General features: G+C 43.9%; 1 protein-coding gene across 1 annotated transcript in view; it reads left to right on the top strand.

The window, feature by feature from the left end:
• degs1 (delta(4)-desaturase, sphingolipid 1) overlaps positions 1–23202 on the top strand; it is a 35750-nt gene that overhangs the window by 470 nt on the left and 12078 nt on the right. The gene's annotated exons all lie outside the window — the stretch shown is intronic.

Here is a 23202-nt window from a genome sequence, read left to right as displayed (position 1 = left end):
AACTGGAGTGATTTTTTTTGTGTTTTTTTTTAATCTTTTTATTGTTGTTGCCATACAGTACATATACGATTACAATGAAATCAATGCACTTCCAAAATAGTCTTTCCTTTTTTTAAACTATAAATAAGATCAAAATTCAGAGTAACAAGAAACAAACGTAACAGCAACAAAAAATAAATAAATATGAACAAAGGTAGCATAGAGCAGGATTAACTGAAAAACATTCAAAGACAGATCTGAATAATTTGATAAAATTCAACCATCCTTTCCATATTCTGTCAAATTTTTCAGTTTCCAGACACACAACATAGGTCCGTTTTCTCCGTCCTATACATGTCATGTATTACATCAAACCATTGTTCTTTTTTGGGCGCTATAGTTTTTAGCCAGTTTCTTGTAATGCCCTTTTTCCTGCCAATAGCATTAATCTCAACATTTTAAAATTCTAATTCTTTTGGTGATTTACATTAATTTTCCCCAAATAAAACATTTCAAAAGTGAAAGGAAGATTTGTTTGAAGTAGAGCTGCAGCAAACGATTATTTGTATCATCGATTAATCTGATGGGGTTTCGACACGATTAATCGGATTAGCGGGGAATTTTTAAAAAATGTGCCAGCCAGGGAAACAGTTTTTCTCTCCTTCCATCACTTTATTTAACAACAGAACATTATTTGAAAACTTAAAATACTTGAAAATCAGCAAATCATCAAATGTCCCTTGGCTGTTGAAATATAAAATAAAGAATCAAACAGTTTATAATAAAGAACAAAAATAATTATTTCAAATGACATTGCTTTATCAAAGTGCTGAGTTGCCATAAAACAACATTGAAACATGTTATAAAATATATGGTGAAAAAAGAGGTATTTTTGTTGCTGCAAATGAGCAATTAGCATAACCAGTTAATCATAAAACCTAAATCAAAAACTGTAGCCTGACTCATTATATGTGCAACATTCTCTGGATAACTTGTAAACTATGTGGTCATTTCACAATGACACATGTGACTCATGTCTCTTTCTCTAAAATTGTATTGTAGCATTATTAGTTATTATTACTATTAGAATTTGTAATACATTTGACTTTTACGACAACGCTGAGCCATTAATTATTATACAGAAAACAAATGCACAAACATGCTGAAATGCCAGCAGCTTAATGCTAACTTTAACATTGAAAACGCCATAGACATGCTAACGCGCTACCATTGGCGTTAGCATAAAATACATCTATCAACTGTTTCAGAAGACCATAACAGGTCAGTTTAACATAAAAAGGTAAATATTCCTCACAGACATATGCTCGTTAGGGTTTTAGTGGAGAAAAATTAAGATAAAGTGAAATAAAACAAATGAAACCAACGAAGCAGCAACTCGAAGCACTCCTTCATTGGTTCAAGATTCAAAGCAAAGCTCGGTTGATTATATGGAACAAAACAAAACATTTGCGGTAAAACAAAGTTATTTAGCAACTAATCGATGACTAAATTAGTTGACAACTATTTTAATAATCGATTTTAATCGATTAACTCGATTAGTTGTTTCAGCTCTAGTTTGAAGCACCTTATCTATACAGTTTTTAATGTCTTTCCAGTAATTTCTAATTAAAGGACAACTCCAAAAGATGTGAACATGTTTCACTCCTACTTCCCTGCACTGTCTCCAGCAGCTCATATCCCGATATTTTGCCTGTACTGGATTTCAAAAAAAAAAAAAAATCTAACAATATTCTTCCAACCATGCTCTTTCCACTTTAAAGAGGATGTTATTTTCCATATTTGTTGATTTATACTGTCCCATTCCTCCTTGGTCAATTTAATATTAGGCTCCACTTCCCATTTCCTTTTAATATATTCAGTGTCATCCCCCTTTAGGTTTTCTAAGCCCTCGTGTATTTTTGAGATCAATTTCCTATTGAGTTTATTCTGGTAAGCCAAGACAAACATTTTAATTATTGCTGTATCAATATCCATGTATTCTTTTTAATATCATGCTCCAAATAGTGCCTTAATTGTAGAAACCTGTAAAAGTTTTGGCTTTCCAAACCACACCGTTCTCTTACTTCCTGGAAGCTTTTACACTTATTATTTTCCACTAGTTCCCAAAACATGTGAGGACCTTGTTTCCAGGCCTTAAATCTCAGATCACCTTTTTTGGGAATAAAGTCTGAGTCAAACCCTATCCATCTTAGAAGTTTGCAGTGGTGTGACAAGTTATTCTTTAACACAATTTCAAACCAAACTTTCAGTGAAACTTCAAGCCATGGATTAATTTCATTGCTACACTGTTGTCTTAATTTATCATCTCCAATTAATGCTTGAACTCCTCGACTCATATTGGCTTCAATTTCTTTCCACCTTGCAGAATATAAGGGGCTACACAAGTTCAGCAAAATTTTGTTTTGTGCTGCTTGATACTAGCTTTTAACACATCGGAGCGCAAGTCCTCCCTTCCCTTTTGGTAACTGTAGAGTTCTATATCTTATAGGTTTTTTTCCTACCCTAAATATATCTCAAGAGTAATTTGTCCCATTCTATAAATTCCTTGTTGGATACTTCCAATGGAAGGTTTTGGAATAAATACAATATACAAGGAAGTACATTAATTTTAATCACCTCAACCCTTGGTGTAATTGTTGTAAAAGGAATTAAATTCCACGTTTCTATATCCTCTTTTATTTTTGCTATCAGTGGGTCATAATTTGCAGTTTTCATCTGGTTTAAATCGTGTGTCAAATTAATCCCCAAATATGCCATTGAATTTTGGTTCCAGTTGATTTTGCATCTTTCCTTCACATTTTCTGACAATATAATTATATTCAAGAACTTGTGTTTTTTGTACATTTATTTTGTAGTCTGATAGATGCCAAAATCCCTCAAAATCTGTCATGAGCTCTGGCAACATTGTGTTAGGACTTGACAAATACGTATATGAGGTCTGTTAGAAAAGTATCCGACCTTTTTTTTTTTTTTAAGTTTTTGTTTTCAAAAACCTGATGGATTTGAATCACGTGTGCTTGCATGAGCCAACCATGAACCTTCGTGTGCATGCGTGAATTTTTCCACGCCTGTCGATTGCGTCATTTGCTTGTAAGCAGCCTTTGTGTGAGGATGGGTAGAATCTCTACGGATTTTCATTGCAAGGAAAATGACGGAATGACTGGAGCAGCACTACTGCATCAAATTTTGCCAGAAACTGGGTGACAGCCAGGTGGAAACCATTCGGATTATTCAGACGACTTTCAGTGATGATCCTATGGGCATCACACAGATTAAGGAGCGGTACAACCGGTTTAAAGATGGCTGCACAACGTTGGAGAGCGAGCCACGCTCCGGGCGGCCATCAACATGCTGAAATGTGAACACTGTGGTGATGCAGGACCGTCGTGTGACTATCCGAGAAATTGTGGAAGAGGTGGACATCAGCACTTTTTCTGCACATTCCACTGTGACAAAAGATTTGGCCATGAAAAGAATGACGGTGAAATTTGTGCCGAAGCTGCTGACGGCGGAGCAAAAGTACCTTGTGTTTAAGTCTCACAGGACATGCTGGACTCCAAAAAATGATGCCCACCTCTTCCACAATTTCTCAGATAGTCACACGACTGAAAAGCCACCGAAAGCCGTCTGAATCTCCCGAATGGTTTCCACCTGGCTGTCGCCCAGTTTCTGGCAAAATTTGATTCAGTAGCGCTGCTCCAGTTGTTCCGTCATTTTCCCTGCAATGAAAATCCGCCGAGAGCACGACACACGACCTCACAAAAAGGCTGCTTACCAGCAACTGATGCAATTGACAGGCATGAAAAAATTAATGCATGCGCACGAAGTTTCAAGGTTTGCTCATGCAAGCACACGTGATTCAAATCCATCAGGTTTTGCAAAAAAATAAAAAGGTCGGATACTTTTCTAACAGACCTCGTATTAAAAACATCATCTGCAAATAATGCAAGCTTTTGCTGTCTTCCCTTGATATCTGTGCCCTCTATTTTTATATTTTGTTTTATTAACTGTTTCAGTGGCTCCAGAAAAATTGCAAACAACAACGGAGAAGCTGAACAACTCTGACGACAACCTCTTTTTAGAAACATATTTTCAGATAAGCTTCCATTAATCTTTACTCTAGCTGCTGGTTTTGTGTACAGAGCTTGTATACAGTTTATGAATGTTTTATGAAAATTACATTTTTGCAACACTTTATTTAAAAAGTCCCACTTGACTGAATCAAAAGCCTTCTCGGCATCCATCCCCATAATAACTTCTTCCATTTTTTAAATCTTTTATATGCTGCATAACATGTAATGTCCTCCTAATGTTGTCTTGAGTTTGCCTCCCTTTTATAAAGTCTGTTTTGTTGGGAAAGTGTAGTGACACGGACCCACAACAGGGGGCGTAAATGAACGGACAATAGAGGAAGTTAAATGTGAACACTTTACTGTTGTGAATGTCACAACCACACACAGCAGATTATAGAATAAATACAAGTCAATGAATGAAGGTGTCGTGTGGGCAGGCTCGACGATAGGAGACGTCCGTCTGGAGATGAACCGGAACCACACGATTTCCACCGCCACCGAACCCGAAGGATACTGGAGCCGCCAAGTCCCGAAGTCCCCAGGTGGCCACCGTCTCAGCGTGTCGGATCTGGTACTGCTGGCGGAGAACAAAGACAGTCAAGTGTGGGTGTGTATACACCCCGTAACAATAACGGTGGGAACTCCACCTCCACCTCTAAACACACTCGTGCAGTGTCTGAGTACCACTTATCTGGTGGGAAGTAGGACGAAACGAAAGTGGGCCGCCTTGGAGAACCGGTCCACTATCGTGAGGATGGTGGTGTGCCCCCGGGACGGCGGGAGGCCCATGACGAAATCCAGACCAATGTGAGACCAGGGGCGATGAGGCACAGGAAGCGGCTGAAGGAGTCCCTGTGCCTTTTGGTGGTCCGCCTTGCCCCTGGCGCAGGTGGTGCAGGCCTGGATGTAAGCCCGGACGTCAGCCTCCAGAGACGCCCACCAGAAGCGCTGCCGGACCACTGCCACGGTCCTACGCACCCCTGGGTGGCAGGAGAGCTTGGACCCGTGACAGAAGTCCAGGACAGCAGCCCTGGCTTCTGGTGGGACGTATAGTCTATTCTTCGGCCCTGTTCCGGGATCCGGGCTCCGTGCCAGGGCCTCCCGGACGGTCTTCTCCACGTCCCAGGTAAGGGTAGCCACGATAGTGGACTCCGGTACGATGGGTTCCGGTGGATCCGACAGCTCGGTCTTGACTTCATGTTCATGCACCCGGGACAAGGCATCCGACCTCTGGTTTTTGGTCCCGGGGCGGTAGGTGATCCGGAAGTCAAAATGGCCGAAGAACAGTGACCAGCGGGCTTGCCTGGGGTTCAGTCACTTGGCGGTCCTGATATACTCCAGGTTCCGGTGGTCAGTAAAAACCGTGAAAGGCACTGACGCCCCCTCCAGCAGGTGTCTCCACTCCTCAAGAGCCTCTTTCACCGCAAGGAGCTCTCGATTGCCCACGTCATAGTTCCGCTCTGCTGGGGTCAACCTGCGGGAGAAATAGGCACACGGGTGAAGAACCTTATCGGTCTCTCCGCTCTGGGATAGCACGGCTCCTATCCCTGAGTCAGAGGCGTCCACTTCAACCACAAACTGGCGACTGGGATCGGGCTGCACCAAGACGGGTGCAGTCGAGAAGCGCTGTTTCAACTCCCTGAACGCGGCATCGCACCGATCCAACCAGGTGAAGGGAACTTTTGGTGAGGTCAGGGCTGTCAGGGGGCTAACTACCTGACTATACCCCTTAATGAACCTCCTGTAAAAATTTGCGAAGCCGAGGAACTGTTGCAGCTTCCTACGGCTCGTAGGTTGGGGCCAGTCTCTCACCGCTGCGACCTTGGCCGGATCCGGGGCGACGGAGTTGGAGGAGATGATAAACCCCAGGAAGGACAAAGAGGTGCGGTGAAACTCACACTTCTCGCCCTTCACAAACAGCCGGTTCTCTAACAACCGCTGCAGGACCTGACGTACATGCCGTACATGGGTCTCAGGGTCCAGAGAAAAAATGAGTATATCGTCCAGATACACGAAGACGAATCGGTGCAGAAAGTCCCGCAAGACGTCATTTACCAAAGCTTGGAACGTCGCGGGGGCGTTAGTGAGGCCGAACGGCATGACCAGGTACTCAAAATGACCTAACGGGGTGTTGAATGCCGTCTTCCATTCGGCTCCCTTCCGGACCGGAACTAGGTGATATGCGTTCCTAAGATCCAGCTTTGTGAATATTTTGGCTCCATGCAGGGGGGTGAACACCGAATCCAACAAAGGCAACGGGTATCGGTTGCGAACAGTGATCTCATTCAGCCCCCGGTAATCAATGCATGGACGAAGACCGCCATCTTTCTTGCCCACAAAAAAGAAACCTGCTCCCATCGGGGAGGTGGAGTTACGGATCAGCCCGGCAGCTAAGGAGTCCCGGATGTAGGTCTCCATCGATTCGCGCTCAGGTCGGGAGAGGTTGTACAATACAACCTGCTGGACGGGAACTCCACGCCTGGCACAATCGTACGGACGGTGCGGGGGAAGGGTGAGTGCCCGATCCTTGCTAAAAACGTCAGCAAGATCGTGGTACTCAACCGGCACCGCCAACAGATTGCGGGGAACTTTGACCTGCTCCTTAGCCTGGGAACCGGGAGGGACCGAGGATCCCAAACACACCCGATGGCAGGTCTCACTCCACTGTACCACCACCCCGGACGGCCAATCAATCCGGGGATTGTGTTTTAGCATCCAGGGGAACCCCAGAATCACACGGGAGGTAGAGGGGGTCACAAAAAACTCTATCTCCTCCCGATGATTCCCTGACACCACCAGAGTTACTGGTAGTGTCCTGTGTGTGATTAAAGGGAGTAGGGTGCCATCTAGTGCTCGCACCTGCAATGGCGAAGGAAGCGCCACCAGAGGGAGCCCTACCTCCCTGGCCCATCTGCTGTCTAGCAGATTCCCTTCTGACCCTGTGTCTACCAGTGCTGGGGCCTGAAGGGTTAAATCCCTGCTAAGGATTGTAACTGGGAGCCGTGTGGAAATATGTGTGTGTCCCACGTGAATTTCTTGGCCCACCCTAAGCCCAGTTTCTAGGGGCGGGCGTTGGTGTTTAACCGTTCGGGGCAGTCTCTCAATTGGTGCTCAATTGAGCCGCAAACAAAACACGCCCCGCGGGGAAGCCTCCTCTGTCTATTCGGTGGTCTGAATGTGGCCCTGCTCGTGTCCATAGCTTCGTCAGCAGGGGGAGCTGTTGCCACACGGGGCGTAGAGGCCATGGAGCGTGGGAAGGGCGGACCTTTTTTGGACCCGGAAGGAATAGGGACGGCGCGTGCCCGGCCATGCCCTTCGTCTCGTTCCCGACGGCGTTCTTCCAACCGATTGTCTAACCGTATAACAAGATCGATAAGCCCATCTAATTCCCGCGGTTCGTCCTTGGCCACCAGGTGCTCCTTCAGGACCGACGACAGTCCGTTTACGAAGGCGGCGCGGAGCACAGCGTTATTCCAGCCGGACCTCGCAGCCGCGATGCGGAAGTCGACTGCATAAGCGGCTGCGCTCCGGCGTCCCTGTCTCATTGACAGCAGCACAGTTGAAGCGGTCTCTCCCTTGTTAGGGTGATCAAACACGGTTTTGAACTCCCTCACAAACCCAGTGTACGTGTGAAGGAACCGTGAATTTTGCTCCCAAAGCGCCGTAGCCCAAGCGCGTGCCTCTCCTCGAAGCAGATTAATTACATAAGCTACTTTACTAGCATCAGATGCGTACATGACGGGACGTTGTGCAAAGACGAGTGAACACGGCATGAGAAAGTCCGCGCACGTCTCCACACAACCTCCGTACGGCTCTGGAGGGCTTATGTATGCTTCAGGGGATGGTGAGAGGGGTTGTTGAACAACCACTGGAACATTCATATCCTGCACAGGGTCGGCAGGAGGAGGAGCTGCTGCAGCGCCTTGAGCGCTCGCCGCCACCTGTGCGGAGAGAGCGTCCACCCTGCGGTTCAGGAGGATGTTTTGCTCGGTCATCTGATCCAACCGAGCCGTAAAGGCGGTGAGGATGTGCTGCAGCTCACCAGTCACGCCTCCTGCAGACGCCTGTGCTCCCTGCTCTCCCATTGGTCGTTCAACAGCTGGGTGACGCCCCTCGGAGTCCATGACGCTGGCCGAGATATCCTGTTGGGAAAGTGTAGTGACACGGACCCACAACAGGGGGCGTAAATGAACGGACAATAGAGGAAGTTAAATGTGAACACTTTACTGTTGTGAATGTCACAACCACACACAGCAGATTATAGAATAAATACAAGTCAATGAATGAAGGTGTCGTGTGGGCAGGCTCGACGATAGGAGACGTCCGTCTGGAGATGAACCGGAACCACACGATTTCCACCGCCACCGAACCCGAAGGATACTGGAGCCGCCAAGTCCCGAAGTCCCCAGGTGGCCACCGTCTCAGCGTGTCGGATCTGGTACTGCTGGCGGAGAACAAAGACAGTCAAGTGTGGGTGTGTATACACCCCGTAACAATAACGGTGGAAATTCCACCTCCACCTCTAAACACACTCGTGCAGCGTCTGAGTACCACTTATCTGGTGGGAAGTAGGACGAAACAGTCGCGACCCACGCCGGTCCTCTGGGTAGACAGCTGCAACACAATAGCTCTTAGAATCAATCAATATAGTACGCAGGCAGAGAAAGTTACCTCTCAAAGAAGTACGATATCTCGGCGACGTGGTGGAGGTGTCATCCTGCTTTTATCCGGGGAGAAGTGCAGATGATCGGTGACAGCTGTCATAGTTGATGAGTGACAGCTGTCACCTCGGCTGTTCCTGTAAGGCGGCAGCGCCCCCTCGTGCCTGAAGCCCGCACTTCAGGCGGGGCGCCCTCTGGTGGTGGGCCAGCAGTACCTCCTCTTCTGGCGGCCCACACGTTTGATCCAAATGATCTCTACCTGGCAAAATTGCAGTGAACAGTCTGTAGTCCTGATTTAATACACTAATAGGTCTATAATTTGAACATTCCATTTCATCTTTACCTTCTTTTGGTATTACAGAGATAATAGCTTCTCTCCATGAATATGGAATTTCCCCTTTCTTCAGCACCCAGTTAAATGTTCTATGTAATACTGGCACTAATATTTTCCTATACTCCTTGTACCATTCTGAGGTGTACCCGTCTTCCCCCGGTGATTTATTTGTTTTAAGCTTAGAGCTTGCCAGGTTTATTTCCTGTGGTGTGATTTCTGAAATTAGAAGGTCATTCTGTTCATCGGATAAAAAAAATCTATCTATTCTATCTAGTCTAAAAAAGAATCTATTTTTACTTTATCTTCACTGGCCGATTGATCATATAATTTTGAATAATATAATTCAAATCATTTTTGAATAGCCTCTGTTTTCTACCTTATTTTTTATTCTGATTATCACTAATTCCATGGATACAATTTTGTTGATTTATTCCTTACTTCATAGTATCTCTGTTTTGTGAATAGGATCTTTTTCTGTATTTCTTCTGAGTAAATGGAATTAATCTCTGCTTTTTTCTTGAAAAATTTTATTATTCGGTTTTTGTTCATGTTCTTGCTCTAATTTCCATAAATCTATCAGTAGTGCATCTAAAGTTTTTTGTCGCTGCTTTTTCAGAAAGGCAGTCTTATTTTCCCTCTTAACACTGCTTTACAAGCATCCCAAAGCACCAGCGACGACACCTCTACATTATCATTTTCCTCAAAATATCTCTTAATTTTGTACTGTTTCCTCCTTCACATTACCTTTCAGTATACTATTATTAAGTCTCCAAGATGTTTTTTCTTTCTGGGGTCAATAATAAAGTCGAGCACACAGGACTATGATTGGATAAGTCCATCACACTAATTTTACAGTTTTTCTTTTTTTATTTAACTCCTAAATCAATCAATCAATCAATCAATTTTTTTTATATAGCGCCAAATCACAACAAACAGTTGCCCCAAGGCGCTTTATATTGTAAGGCAAGGCCATACAATAATTATGTAAAACCCCAACGGTCAAAACGACCCCCTGTGAGCAAGCACTTGGCTACAGTGGGAAGGAAAAACTCCCTTTTAACAGGAAGAAACCTCCAGCAGAACCAGGCTCAGGGAGGGGCAGTCTTCTGCTGGGACTGGTTGGGGCTGAGGGAGAGAACCAGGAAAAAGACATGCTGTGGAGGGGAGCAGAGATCGATCACTAATGATTAAATGCATAGTGGTGCATACAGAGCAAAAAGAGAAAGAAACAGTGCATCATGGGAACCCCCCAGCAGTCTACGTCTATAGCAGGATAACTAAGGGATGGTTCAGGGTCACCTGATCCAGCCCTAACTATAAGCTTTAGCAAAAAGGAAAGTTTTAAGCCTAATCTTAAAAGTAGAGAGGGTGTCTGTCTCCCTGATCTGAATTGGGAGCTGGTTCCACAGGAGAGGAGCCTGAAAGCTGAAGGCTCTGCCTCCCATTCTACTCTTACAAACCCTAGGAACTACAAGTAAGCCTGCAGTCTGAGAGCGAAGCGCTCTATTGGGGTGATATGGTACTACGAGGTCCCTAAGATAAGATGGGACCTGATTATTCAAAACCTTATAAGTAAGAAGAAGAATTTTAAATTCTATTCTAGAATTAACAGGAAGCCAATGAAGAGAGGCCAATATGGGTGAGATATGCTCTCTCCTTCTAGTCCCCGTCAGTACTCTAGCTGCAGCATTTTGAATTAACTGAAGGCTTTTTAGGGAACTTTTAGGACAACCTGATAATAATGAATTACAATAGTCCAGCCTAGAGGAAATAAATGCATGAATTAGTTTTTCAGCATCACTCTGAGACAAGACCTTTCTGATTTTAGAGATATTGCGTAAATGCAAAAAAGCAGTCCTACATATTTGTTTAATATGCGCTTTGAATGACATATCCTGATCAAAATGACTCCAGGATTTCTCACAGTATTACTAGAGGTCAGGGTAATGACATCCAGAGTAAGGATCTGGTTAGACACCATGTTTCTAAGATTTGTGGGGCCAAGTACAATAACTTCAGTTTTATCTGAGTTTAAAAGCAGGAAATTAGAGGTCATCCATGTCTTTATGTCTGTAAGACAATCCTGCAGTTTAGCTAATTGGTGTGTGTCCTCTGGCTTCATGGATAGATAAAGCTGGGTATCATCTGCGTAACAATGAAAATTTAAGCAATACCGTCTAATAATACTGCCTAAGGGAAGCATGTATAAAGTAAATAAAATTGGTCCTAGCACAGAACCTTGTGGAACTCCATAATTAACTTTAGTCTGTGAAGAAGATTCCCCATTTACATGAACAAATTGTAATCTATTAGACAAATATGATTCAAACCACCGCAGCGCAGTGCCTTTAATACCTATGGCATGCTCTAATCTCTGTAATAAAATTTTATGGTCAACAGTATCAAAAGCAGCACTGAGGTCTAACAGAACAAGCACAGAGATGAGTCCACTGTCCGAGGCCATAAGAAGATCATTTGTAACCTTCACTAATGCTGATGCGGCCTGAGTGGCGCAAAGAGCGCTCTGGAGGAGTGGACAACAGGAGCTTTGCAGGTAGGGGGCAGAGCCAAGCAACAAGAAATCAAGATTGACAGTCCGGGTGAGCACCACCCACTGCCGCTTTGGAAGCCGCACCAACAATGAATGCAGGGAGTGACGTAATCACTATTGTTCTCACTGAATGTTTATGCGATGCATTGTGGGCATTTTGATGAGCATGATGTTGAACAATCTTTGTTTTCAGGTCATTTGAGAGTTGTTTAGAGGCTCCCATGTTGCCACTCATTAGAAGAGATGCAAAGAGGGGAAACATTTGCAAATGGCCAACTTAAATGCCCTTTCTCATGATTGGATTCACCTGTGTAAGGAGGTCAAGGGTCAGTGAGCTTACCAAACCAATTTTGTGTTCCAATAATTAGTGCTAAATGTATGACAAGGGTGTCCAAATTTATGCACCTGCCTACTTTTGTTTAAATAATTACAGCACTTTCTGTAAATGCGAGAAACTTCATTTCACTTCTCAAATATCAGTGTGTTCATCTGCTATATGATATATTTAACTGAAATCTCTGATCCAGACAACCATTTTATAAAGGAAAATCCTGAAATTTATCAGGGGTGCCAAAACTTTTGCATACAACTGTATGTAAGAACTTACTTGCCAATAAATGTGATTCTGATTTGACAAATCAGTCCAGGTTCAGCTCTTGTTCAAACAAGACAATTAGGGGTTATATTGTTTTTAAAAAAGGTAACGTAATCACACTGAAAAATGTTTAAAAAAAACTGTCAACATCAGAGGATAACGCTGTCTGTTTCACAGGATTAAAGGTACAGTGTCATTTTTGAATAAGAGAGAAAATGCTATGTCCATCAAATATTAATTATTTAAATATTAATTAGTAATTAATTTATTTTAGTAACTTAAAGTTTGACAGAAACAAGCAAACAAGAACTTTGATATTACAAATATTACAACATAACTGTGATATTTTTGTTTATTACTCTTACTTTCAATTAAGGTTGTGTCTGATCCGGTATCAGGATCGGCTTCTGATACCGATGTAATTCATGTATCGGAAAATACCGATCCAACCCGTGACACTTTCCGATACCAGAGAAGAGCCACTGTGAATCCTCTCAACTGCTGTTTGCTGTCTGTTTTGTTTACTGCCGCGCTTGAGAAGGGGAGGGGGAGGTTTCGAAGCTGCGGCTAGTGGCAAATTTCTGCCCGGCACTTGGGTTCAAATTGTCTATTCGTTGAGCACGGATTTTCCAAAAAATTAACTGAATTGTTCCTGACAATGTGTGCTAAAAAGTTAGCCGCTTCACTGTCTCGAGGCTGTGGAACGTCAGCTCAGCGTGGAGCTGAGGAGGACAGTGAACAGAGATTCTGTCCGCTGAAAGGGAAAAAAAGTCTACGTTTAACATCCTGTGCGTGAGCGTCGATGATGATACATTTATTTTACAGTTGAAAGGCTTCGTGTTTCCAAAAGGTTTGGAGTTTGTGCAGCATGAAAACAGCGATAGAAGGACAGACAGACAGACAGACAGAGTGAATGAGAGACAGACAGAGACAAAGGGAGAGGGGGAGAGAGAGAGAGTGAGAGAGTGTCTGCTCGATAAGAGGGATTCAGTAAAATGTGTGTGGTTTTGTTTTCTCCACAGCAGAGGCGCGATGTGGCGCAACATGTTCCAGCTGTTTTTTTTTTTTTTCTCCACAACAGGGGCAGTTGCGCACTTTGTAACCAGTAACTTGCAAGGTGCCTTCCTGTTTTAATCATTCAGACACAAGTACAAAGTGCACAAGTGTGCACGGGCATCATGATTGAAGGCATATAAATGTTTTACCGTTAACTCTGTGATAAAGTCTGAAGTGGACTCAGTCACTTACACAGACAGTGGAAGCAGGTTTTAGAGTTCAGTGATTGAGAGGCACACGGGTGCAGATACGGCTGAGCTGTTATAGAATGTGCCGTAAGTAAATTCATTATGAATCGTTACAAGTACCTTGCTTTGTAAAGTACCAGTTAGTCACACAGTGAGAACAAAGAACTCCTGTATAGGAAAAAAAAGATGCACCAAGAGAAGTGTTTTCCATCCCGTCCCAACTGATTCAGGGAGGTTTGTACTGTTCCAGTTTGGTCCAGGTCCCATTTGAAACTGCAGAACTCTGATGTAAAAATACAGAGTTCAGACTGAGGCCGTAATCCTCAGACACGAACAATATCTGGTTTTGGCTAACAGTGGCAGCAGCATGGAGTCTGGTAACGTGGTTCCCCTGTGATTATGTGCTATAAAATACACCATGATGACATGCCAGTATGTTGCTCTCTGATAAGCGGGCTCTGGTTTGTGCAGATACGCTGTTACAGCAGGTTAGAAAATGACAGCTACAAGATAAGAGATGTCACTCTTTGATACTCATTCTCCTTAAATGATTTGAATAACAGTAAAAACTGTATGACCCCTGTTCATCAGCCGGGTTCAATATAAGTTGGCTTGCTACTGTCAGAAGCTGCTTTAGCCTTTTTAGACTAAAAACCTGTTTACTCTCTGTTGTTTTCATTTGTCTTATTATGTTGAGCATTTTGACTTGGATAGCAACTATTTTTACTTTCAGTTAGTGAGGTTAAAAAAAGCACCAACCAGTTTTCATTTGGTAACTGAAAATGCAGTTTCATCCAGTGACGTGCGGTGATGTTGACTGGTGAGGCGCTGACTTCATCACAATCAGATTTAAGTACATATAAACCCCACAGAGCAGCTTATTCACCGTTTGATTGGCAGCAGTTAACGGGGTATGTGTAAAATCTCATATCAGCATTCTTTACACATACAAACTATAGCACACAAAAAGCACATTTAATTAAAAAACAAACATGATTATGGTCTTATAAATGCAGTCCATGTGCCGCTCCTTCTGAACAAAAGTATCATTGACTTGTTTGTAGAAGTTTTCCTTATCTTCCTTCAGTTTAAAAGTCTCTCTGTCTCAGTGGAGATCATCAGTCCTGTTCCAACTCTGTTTGGGGCCTTTTCTGGCTTTGAATGTGAGTGGTCGACCACTCGTGTTTGATGAGGAAAATTATTCAGGTCACAATATCCCATCTGAGTCCAGACATTGAGAAAAGGAGGCAAAAAAAAAGTAGTTTCTTGCTGGATGTCCACACAGCCAGACTTTACTTGTGTCCCACTGCGTTTGAAAAGAGTGGCTCTTCTGTTGTCTGAAACAAACCTTTCAGCTCCTGTCTTTGGTCGTCCTTTAATTATTACCTCCTGCTTCATTTGAAAGTCCAGTTTTAAAAATTGTTTATGTAACCCCCATTCTGAAAGTAAACTCCAGGGGAGAGGAAAAAATAAATGAACGGCTGCTCTTGTAGTTTGCTGCCACTTATTCTGCAGCTGAGGAGTTGCTGCGAGAATGAGGCAGGAGATCTGCATGCCTCCCCTGGTGCCTTTTAGCAGCTGTTTTCTGATCGCTCAGCACACGGAACACGTTACACACACACATACAGCTGTTGACAAAAAACACTGTACATTATGTACATCAGCTAAACTATGGAATTTAAGTTCATACAACCAAAGTGTTTGTCCATTTTAATGGAGACACACAGAGAGACAGTGAGACAGTCTGAGTGCACAGCATGTCAGCAGTTAGTCCAGTGATTTAACAATCCAAGGTGAGGCTCGGCTGGCTGCTGAGGCACAGCCACACCTAACCGCACATCACTGGTTTCAACATGATGAAATAACTTCGGTTTAATTTTCTAAACAGTAACTTATTAATTCCCGAGAGCTTGGGAAGGCTGAGGCGGGCCAAAATAAAGTTGGGCAACTTGTGGCCTGCAGGCTGTACATTGAGTAACCTTGCACAGGCACAGAAAGACTGAAGGAAGAAGTTTTGGCTGCATTGTTTTTGGGTTTGTGTTTTCCAGATTAACCGCTGTGAAACAATCACAATATAATGTTTTGTGTCTGATTAACAGTTTTGTGGAGACAGTCACATTCTCTGTGTCACCACCTTTTCACTCGCTCTGACTGAAATGTTCTCTCCGCAGCCAGGAAAAGAAAAAATGCAACCAAACTCCCATGATGGAGTTAATTGTGCTCTGGCAGTGGCTAATGCTTCTTTGTTTATTTAATTTCCACAATAAGGATTTAAATTATTTCCAGATGTTGTCTTCCAAAACAAGGGCAGCTTATGTGGACAACAGTTTCCATCAGCATGTGATGATGAATGTGTCTGAAAGGAAGTGACACGTCAGAGTAAGACTTTATATTTACTCAGTGTGCTGCTTCACATGATGCAAACCTAATGCCAACTGCTGCTCACGATGAAAATAAATCCCATTAATGAACCACCAAGACAAACAAAGTATATTAAATTACAGTTACCAACAATAATGTGAGCATGTTGTGGCTGAAGTTAGTGAGGCAGAGCTGTGGCAGCATTTCACAAAAGCTCTGTTCATTCAGTGCGTTTGTACTGATGTGACTGAACCCGACCCAACCCGCTGGGTTCTGAGTCAGGTATCCACGCTGTAATTTACAGGGACATGTAGTCATTTTGACAGCTTCTCTGTCAAAACGCACTGCAGATTCTGGGCTGATGCTGTACGTGACAGAACTCAGTTCTTTACTGCTGGACACAGTTCTGGATGTCAGTCGGTCCATGATGAATGCAAAAACACTCGAAGCTGTCATCTTCAGTTTAGACTGATCTAAATCCATAATCCATACTGCTTTCTGCTGTTTTGAGTTGTGTTGTAACCAGGATGCCACAGTGGCGGCGGACAAGTGGAGATGTGCAAATCGCTCTATGCTAGCAGCGTTTCTTCGTACACTTTAACTACCAATGTGTTTGCTCGGGGTGGCTAAGGTTAGACCTCAGCCTTGTGAAGTGCTTTGGGGCATCTACATGTCTTGTGATTTGGCACTATATTAACAAATTTAGTTTAATCGAATTATTTTAATGATGGTACTTGGAAAGCCAAATATTTTTCTAAGGTGGTACTTACTGTACAAACATTGCGAGCCACTGATCTAAACCTGATCTAAGACTCCAGCAGGTGGTTTCACTCTTGAACTCATCCCCGTGTGCTCAAAGTGATGTTCATCAGTCACATCAACTGCTGACATCCTGGCTCTTGGCCTTAGGAGTGATTTTTTTATGTGATATAGTGTTTGAGCTGTGATCTCCCTGTATATTGATTGCTCTGACTATTAATTGAGTAATTGTCTAAAAAATAATTTAATTTCATTAATTTACTTAAGCTTAATTTAAGGAGGGGTGGTGGCCAAGTGGTTAATGCACTTGGTTTCAGTTCAGAAGGTTCCGGGTTCAAATCCCACCCCTGCCACATATCTCCATGTAATGTGGAGTTGCATCAGGAACTTAATTAAGCTTCATTTAACAGTAATACAGAGCCAGAGAAAATAATAATAGTTTAATGAACAACCAATCCAACTCCTCTTAAAATAAATATTTTTACTGGCAGACTTTGGTGGTATAACTGCTTTGGTAGCTGCTCCTTTAAACAAAGAAACACGTCCATTTAAGTGGCTTTGGCATATTCTGGATCTTAAAGATGACCAAAACAAACATATATAATAAACATATATACGAGGTCTATTAGATAATAAACCGACCCTTTTTTTTTTTTAACTATATGGATTTGAATGACGTGCGATTACACCAATCATGCTTGAACCCTCGTGCGCATGCGTGAGTTTTTTCACGCATGTCGGTGATGTCATTTCCCTGTGGGCAGGCCTTGAGTGAGATGTGGTCCCACCCTCTCGGCTGAATTCCTTTGTTTCACACGCTGCTCGAGACGGCGCGCGTTGCTTTATCAACATTTTTTCTGGACCTGTGAGGAATATCCGAGTGGACACTATTTGAGAAATTAATCTGGTTTTCGGTGAAAAGTTTAACGGCTGATGAGAGATTATGGGGTGTTTCTGTCGGTGTAAGGACTTCCCATGGAGCGGGACGTCGTGCAGCGCTTCCAGGCGCCGTCGTCGGCCTGTTTCGACCTGAAAACATCCTAATTTAAGGCTTAATTCACCCAGGACGTCGTGAGAGAACAGAGAAGATTCAGAAGAGGCCGGCATGAGGACTTTATGCGGACATTCTACTGTTTAAGGACATTTTTTAATGAAAGACGTGCGCGCAAATTCGCCAAGTCGTTTCTGTGGCGACTCGGCAAATCTGTGTGCGCCGCGACAGGAAAAACACCTCCGTGTTGAAAACCATTTGTAAAATTCAGGCGGCTTTTGATGGCTTTCAACAAGTGAGTAACTGAGAAATTGTTTAACAGCTTGGGCATGTTCCAACTTGCCCGTTAAGATTTCCAACGGAGGTGTTTTTCCTGTCGTGACCCCCCGCGGTCGGGTCCGGCCCGACATACCACTCTGCCCGCACGTTCTTTCATTACAAAATGTCCGTTAACAATGGAATGTCCGAATAAACTCCTCATGCCGACTTCTCTGTTCTCTGACGACTTACTGGGTCAACAGAGCCTGAAATGTGGAAGTTTTCGACTTGAAACGGCGAGACACTGCCGCCTCGAAGCGCAGATTGCCGTCAGGCGCTGTGGGCCGTCCTTAAAGCGACACTACCAGACCAAAATCTCTCATCAGCCGTTAAAATTTTTACCGAAAACCAGCTGAATTTATTGAATGGTGTCCACTCAGTTGTGCCTTACAGTTTTGAATTTTTTTTTATCAAAGCAGCAGTCTCTGAGCCATTCCTAAACAATGAAAAAAAAAAATCGCCGAGAGGGTGGGCGACTCCTCACTCAAAGACTGCCCACAGGCGAATGACGTAACCGACAGGCATGAAAAAACTCTCGCATGCCCACGAGGGTTCAAGCATGTCTGATGTAATCACACGTGATTCAAATCCATATGGTTTTTGAAAAAAATAATAAGGTCGGATACTTTTCTAATAGACCTCGTAAAACATAAACATATATAAACATATTGTCATATTACACTCATTTTTTCTAAAATACAAAAAAATAATAACACTAATTCCACATTGCTTTTTAAGAAGGTATAAATAAAAACACATACACATGTGAGTGTGTGTGTGTGTGCGTGCGCACGCGCATGTCAACCTGCTCAGAACGAAGACTTGCCCTGCACTTCAACGCAATGTTCCTGCTGCGGAAAACTTTTAACCTCACTAAAGCTATGTTTGACCTTAAGGTTACCTGTTGGGTCTGCTTTGCAGGCTCGATGCATACAGCAGATGTTTTCAGCTCAGGTGCTGTAACATGGAAGTACTGTTACGGAAAGCTAATTTGGTTCAGCAGTACACGCATTGCACTGTGTTTTGCTTTCGGTTTAATTGATAATGGCCCCCCCTTTTGACAGTTTCGGATGTTTACTTCACGGGTTATTTTGTACTCCCGGCCACTGTTTTCTTCTCCGTCCGTCTCCATGTCCATTTTGCATTACGCGTGTTGCTTCATCAAAAGGCGAAGTGAGCATGCTGTGCACGTCATGCGCACATTGTAGTGAATTAAATGAAGCTCCGAGGCAGAGAATTTTGCCTCTAAGCATTTTAGCAATCGAATTACTTGAGGAATCGAATCATTTCAGCCCTAAACCCCTGTGTGTCCTGGCTCTTGTCCAGAGGGCAGCAGTCACAGCTCGGACCTGTCTCACAGTATAACAGGGTCCCATCCTGCTGAGGTAATATGCTGAGCAGTGATGAAGCTGAATTCTGTGGAGGAGTGGCAGTGAAACACAACAACTCGGTTTCAGGGCCTGTGTGTGTGTGGTCACGCTGGGTGTTTCCGACCTCGGAGGCTCACTGAGGCCCTGCTGTTCATCACTGAGGTCATGTGCGCGGGGCGGCGCCGGCTGTCGGCGGTTCATCCGGGTGAAGGAGGAACAGCGGTGTTGTCACAGGATGTGGTCTGTGCTCAGACTTGCACTCTGCCTCACGGCCTGTTATTTCCACACTGTGTGGACTTTGGGGTGGGGGGTTGGTTCTCTTTTCTTGACTCTGTATGTTCTTCGCTTCGCTCTCAGACTGCAGGCTTACTTGTAGTTCCTAGGGTTTGTAAGAGTAGAATGGGAGGCAGAGCCTTCAGCTTTCAGGCTCCTCTCCTGTGGAACCAGCTCCCAATTCAGATCAAGGAGACAGACACCCTCTCTACTTTTAAGATTAGGCTTAAAACTTTCCTTTTTGCTAAAGCTTATAGTTAGGGCTGGATCAGGTGACCCTGAACCATCCCTTAGTTATGCTGCTATAGACGTAGACTGCTGGGGGGTTCCCATGATGCACTGTTTCTTTCTCTTTTTGCTCTGTATGCACTCTGCATTTAATCATTAGTGATCGATCTCTGCTCCCCTCCACAGCATGTCTTTTTCCTGGTTCTCTCCCTCAGCCCCAACCAGCCCCAGCAGAAGACTGCCCCTCCCTGAGCCTGGTTCTGCTGGAGGTTTCTTCCTGTTAAAAGGGAGTTTTTCCTTCCCACTGTAGCCAAGTGCTTGCTCACAGGGGGTCGTTTTGACCGTTGGGGTTTTACATAATTATTGTATGGCCTTGCCTTACAATATAAAGCGCCTTGGGGCAACTGTTTGTTGTGATTTGGCACTATATAAAAAAATTGATTGATTGAATTGATTGATTAAAAGGACATTAGGACCCACATGGGTCATTTTTGATTGTTGAGGATATGTTTATACCCGCCGTGTGTTCCAGGCCGGCGAGCTGAGAGCTGACTTCCCTGAAGTCCTCTCCAGGCCTCTTTTCACTCCTGCCTTCATGACTCCTAAGGTGCATGTCTGAACACGGCCAAATTTACTGAGTGTACGTTATACACATTGTCCAACATCAGAATGTAGAGTTTGTGAAAATTAAGTTTAAATCAAAAACATCCTGGACTAAAGGCACACTCATAACTTTAAAAAGTGAAAGGACATTTAGTAATGCTGAAGGTGGTTTCAGTGACTTCTCGTGGTAAGGTTTCATATAGCAGTCTGTCCAGTTGGACTTGTCACGGTTAGGGTGCGCGGTGTTAATGCGGAGGTGCACAGTAGACGGGCACATTCAGCGTGAGCATACCTGCAAAGCAACAGACTCCCCACATATCCCCCCACTAATATCACTAACGCACCTCACAGTGTGTTTAGTATCTCACACCACTGACCCTGTGACAGTCTGCAGAATACACCATGATCCATCCACACCTCAGCACGTCCCTCACTCACACATTCTTGACATAACACTACGACACTGGAAAGTCTGTTCTGCTCACGGTGGCAGCCAGCAAAAACTTGGCAGTCGTCACACTTGGAGAATCTTTCAGGAAGTTCTTCAAGTAAAAATCCACAGGAACCAAATCGTTGAAAAGCATTGACGGCTTCCAGCGGCAGAACACTAAACCTTTCCATCTTATTAGCTAACTCAGCTAATGCTGCCTTTTCTGGGTATGTCCGGATTGATGAATGTGCACTGTAACCTGAAGCAGGATCGGTGCTGTTGGCTGTAATTTAATTCTCCAAAAGGACTCAGGGTCAGAAGACCTCCGATATTTCCGTCAGCTGTACAGATGATTGGATTTCCCTGTATGGCAGAGCCCACAAAGTTTGTACAAATAGGATTTGTCCAACATCGACAAAATAGCAAGTCCAAGCGGAACACAGACTCCAAGTAAAACTATGAAGCAAAGAAACCTTTTATCTGCAGAACTACATCAGGACAAACAGGACTCAGGTCTGTTGTGTTATTGGTACAAATGTTGGTTGTGCTGTACAGAGTTCAGGAGCGCGGATACATGTAGCTGCACTATGAGACTTACCACTAGGTGTCATCACAACCAACATTAGTAAATGTCCCTTTAAGATGGGATTAGGTTTTCCTGGGGAGGTGGGGTCACATGATGATTCTCTGAGTTCCTCAGTGATTTTAGTCCCCCTTTCTTCCACGCACCGCAGCCGAGAGTTTTAAGCCACCGGTAACAGCAAATTTCCGCCCGGCTCTCTGGTTCTTATGGCTTGTGCCTCCGAGCACAGATTTTCCGAAAAATGAACTGAATTGTTACTGAAAAATCAGCCATTTGAACATCCCCTGTCCTCCTCAGCTGCTCTGAGCTAAGGGGGGCAGCCGAACAGAGATTCACTTTCTCTCCGCTGAGAGAAAGTAAACACCAAAATCTTTCATTGTTTATCAGGAGTGACTCCCATGACCACCGTTGGTGATACATTTAGAAATTTACAGTTTATTTAACAGTTGAAAGGCTTCATGGATGCCCAGCAGGAAAATGGCAAGCGAAGTAGAGACAGAGAGAGCAAGGGAGAGAGAGATAGACAGAACGAGAGAGGGGCAAACGTCCCGCTCCGTGGGAAGTCCTTAAAGCGACAGTATCACCTCAAAATCTCTCAGCCGCTAAAATTTTCACCGAAAACCAGCTTAATTTTTTTAACCGTGTCCACTTCGATGTGCCTCACAGGTTTAGAAAAAAATTTGATCAAACAAAGCGCCAGTCTCTCAGCAACTTCTCAGACAAAGGAATTCCGACGAGGGGCTGGACGACTCCTCCCACAAGGAGTGCTCACAGGCGAATGACGTCACCGACAGGCGTGGAAAAACTCACGCATGCGCACGAGGGTTCAAGCATGTCTGACGTAAAAAACATATGAATGAAATCCATATAGTTTTTGAAAAAAATAAAAAGGACCTATACTTTATGGACAGACCTCGTGTCTATAAACAGTTCATTAATATGCACTGTCCCTGTCAAATAAACCAATAATGAATGAATGAATTCCAATTGTCAACACAGCCGAGTGACAGTTACACTATGGAGGGAAGGTGAGCCCACACAGATAGGTTTTAAGATGTTTGCGGAAAGAGAATACAGAATGTGAGGAACGGATTGAGAGAGAGAGAGATTGCTCCAAAGAGCTGGGGTGCATGTGAGCCGGTCACGGTCTTTACTCTTGAAACAGTCAACACTGGACTGGGATTTGATTGAAGGGAATGACTAGGTGTGGCCATGGTGCTAGTACAAGTCACCTGTGAGTTGCTGATGCCATAAAAGTTTAACTACTTACCCTCTTTGCTGCATGGCGCAGTGTTTCAGTTAACGCATCATCGATAGCATCTGGTAAAATTTCCATCTTGTTGCTGAAGGCTTCTGTCACAAAAACAAAATAAAAAACAGTCTTGTATTTTCCTCTTTTTTAACTGGAGAAATGATGAAATTCTTTTAATTGCTAACTAAAATTAAATGATGCAGTGAGACACCTTGATAAGTTACTCTTCAAAACTCTAGAGTGAGAGGCTGCAGGGCTTTCTTCCCTTTCCATCCTTTGAGGCTGACGCCAGCCCACAACCGCCACATCCCAATTTCACCAAGCATCGTCCTGGCAAAGGAGTTCAGCATTGATCCAGACAGCTGTTTCAGCAGATTCACTTATGACAGAGTAAAAAGAAGTATGTGTGCAATGGCAATATGCAACTTTCATGAAAATAACCACTTCTGCAAAAGTGTTAGGAACAATAATTTACCCCTGTCCTCCTAAACTCCTGGTCCTCCAGCGTTTGGCTGAATTGGTCCAGCTCCTCCGTTGTTTTAAGTCTGGCCTGCATTATCTCCAATGCAGTCAGCT

This window comes from Thalassophryne amazonica, chromosome 13, assembly GCF_902500255.1.
Source record: "Thalassophryne amazonica chromosome 13, fThaAma1.1, whole genome shotgun sequence".
In the NCBI taxonomy this organism is placed as follows: Eukaryota; Metazoa; Chordata; class Actinopteri; order Batrachoidiformes; family Batrachoididae; genus Thalassophryne; species Thalassophryne amazonica.
The sequence above is the reverse complement of the archived record's forward strand: the minus strand, read 5'-3'. Positions and strand labels throughout refer to the sequence as shown.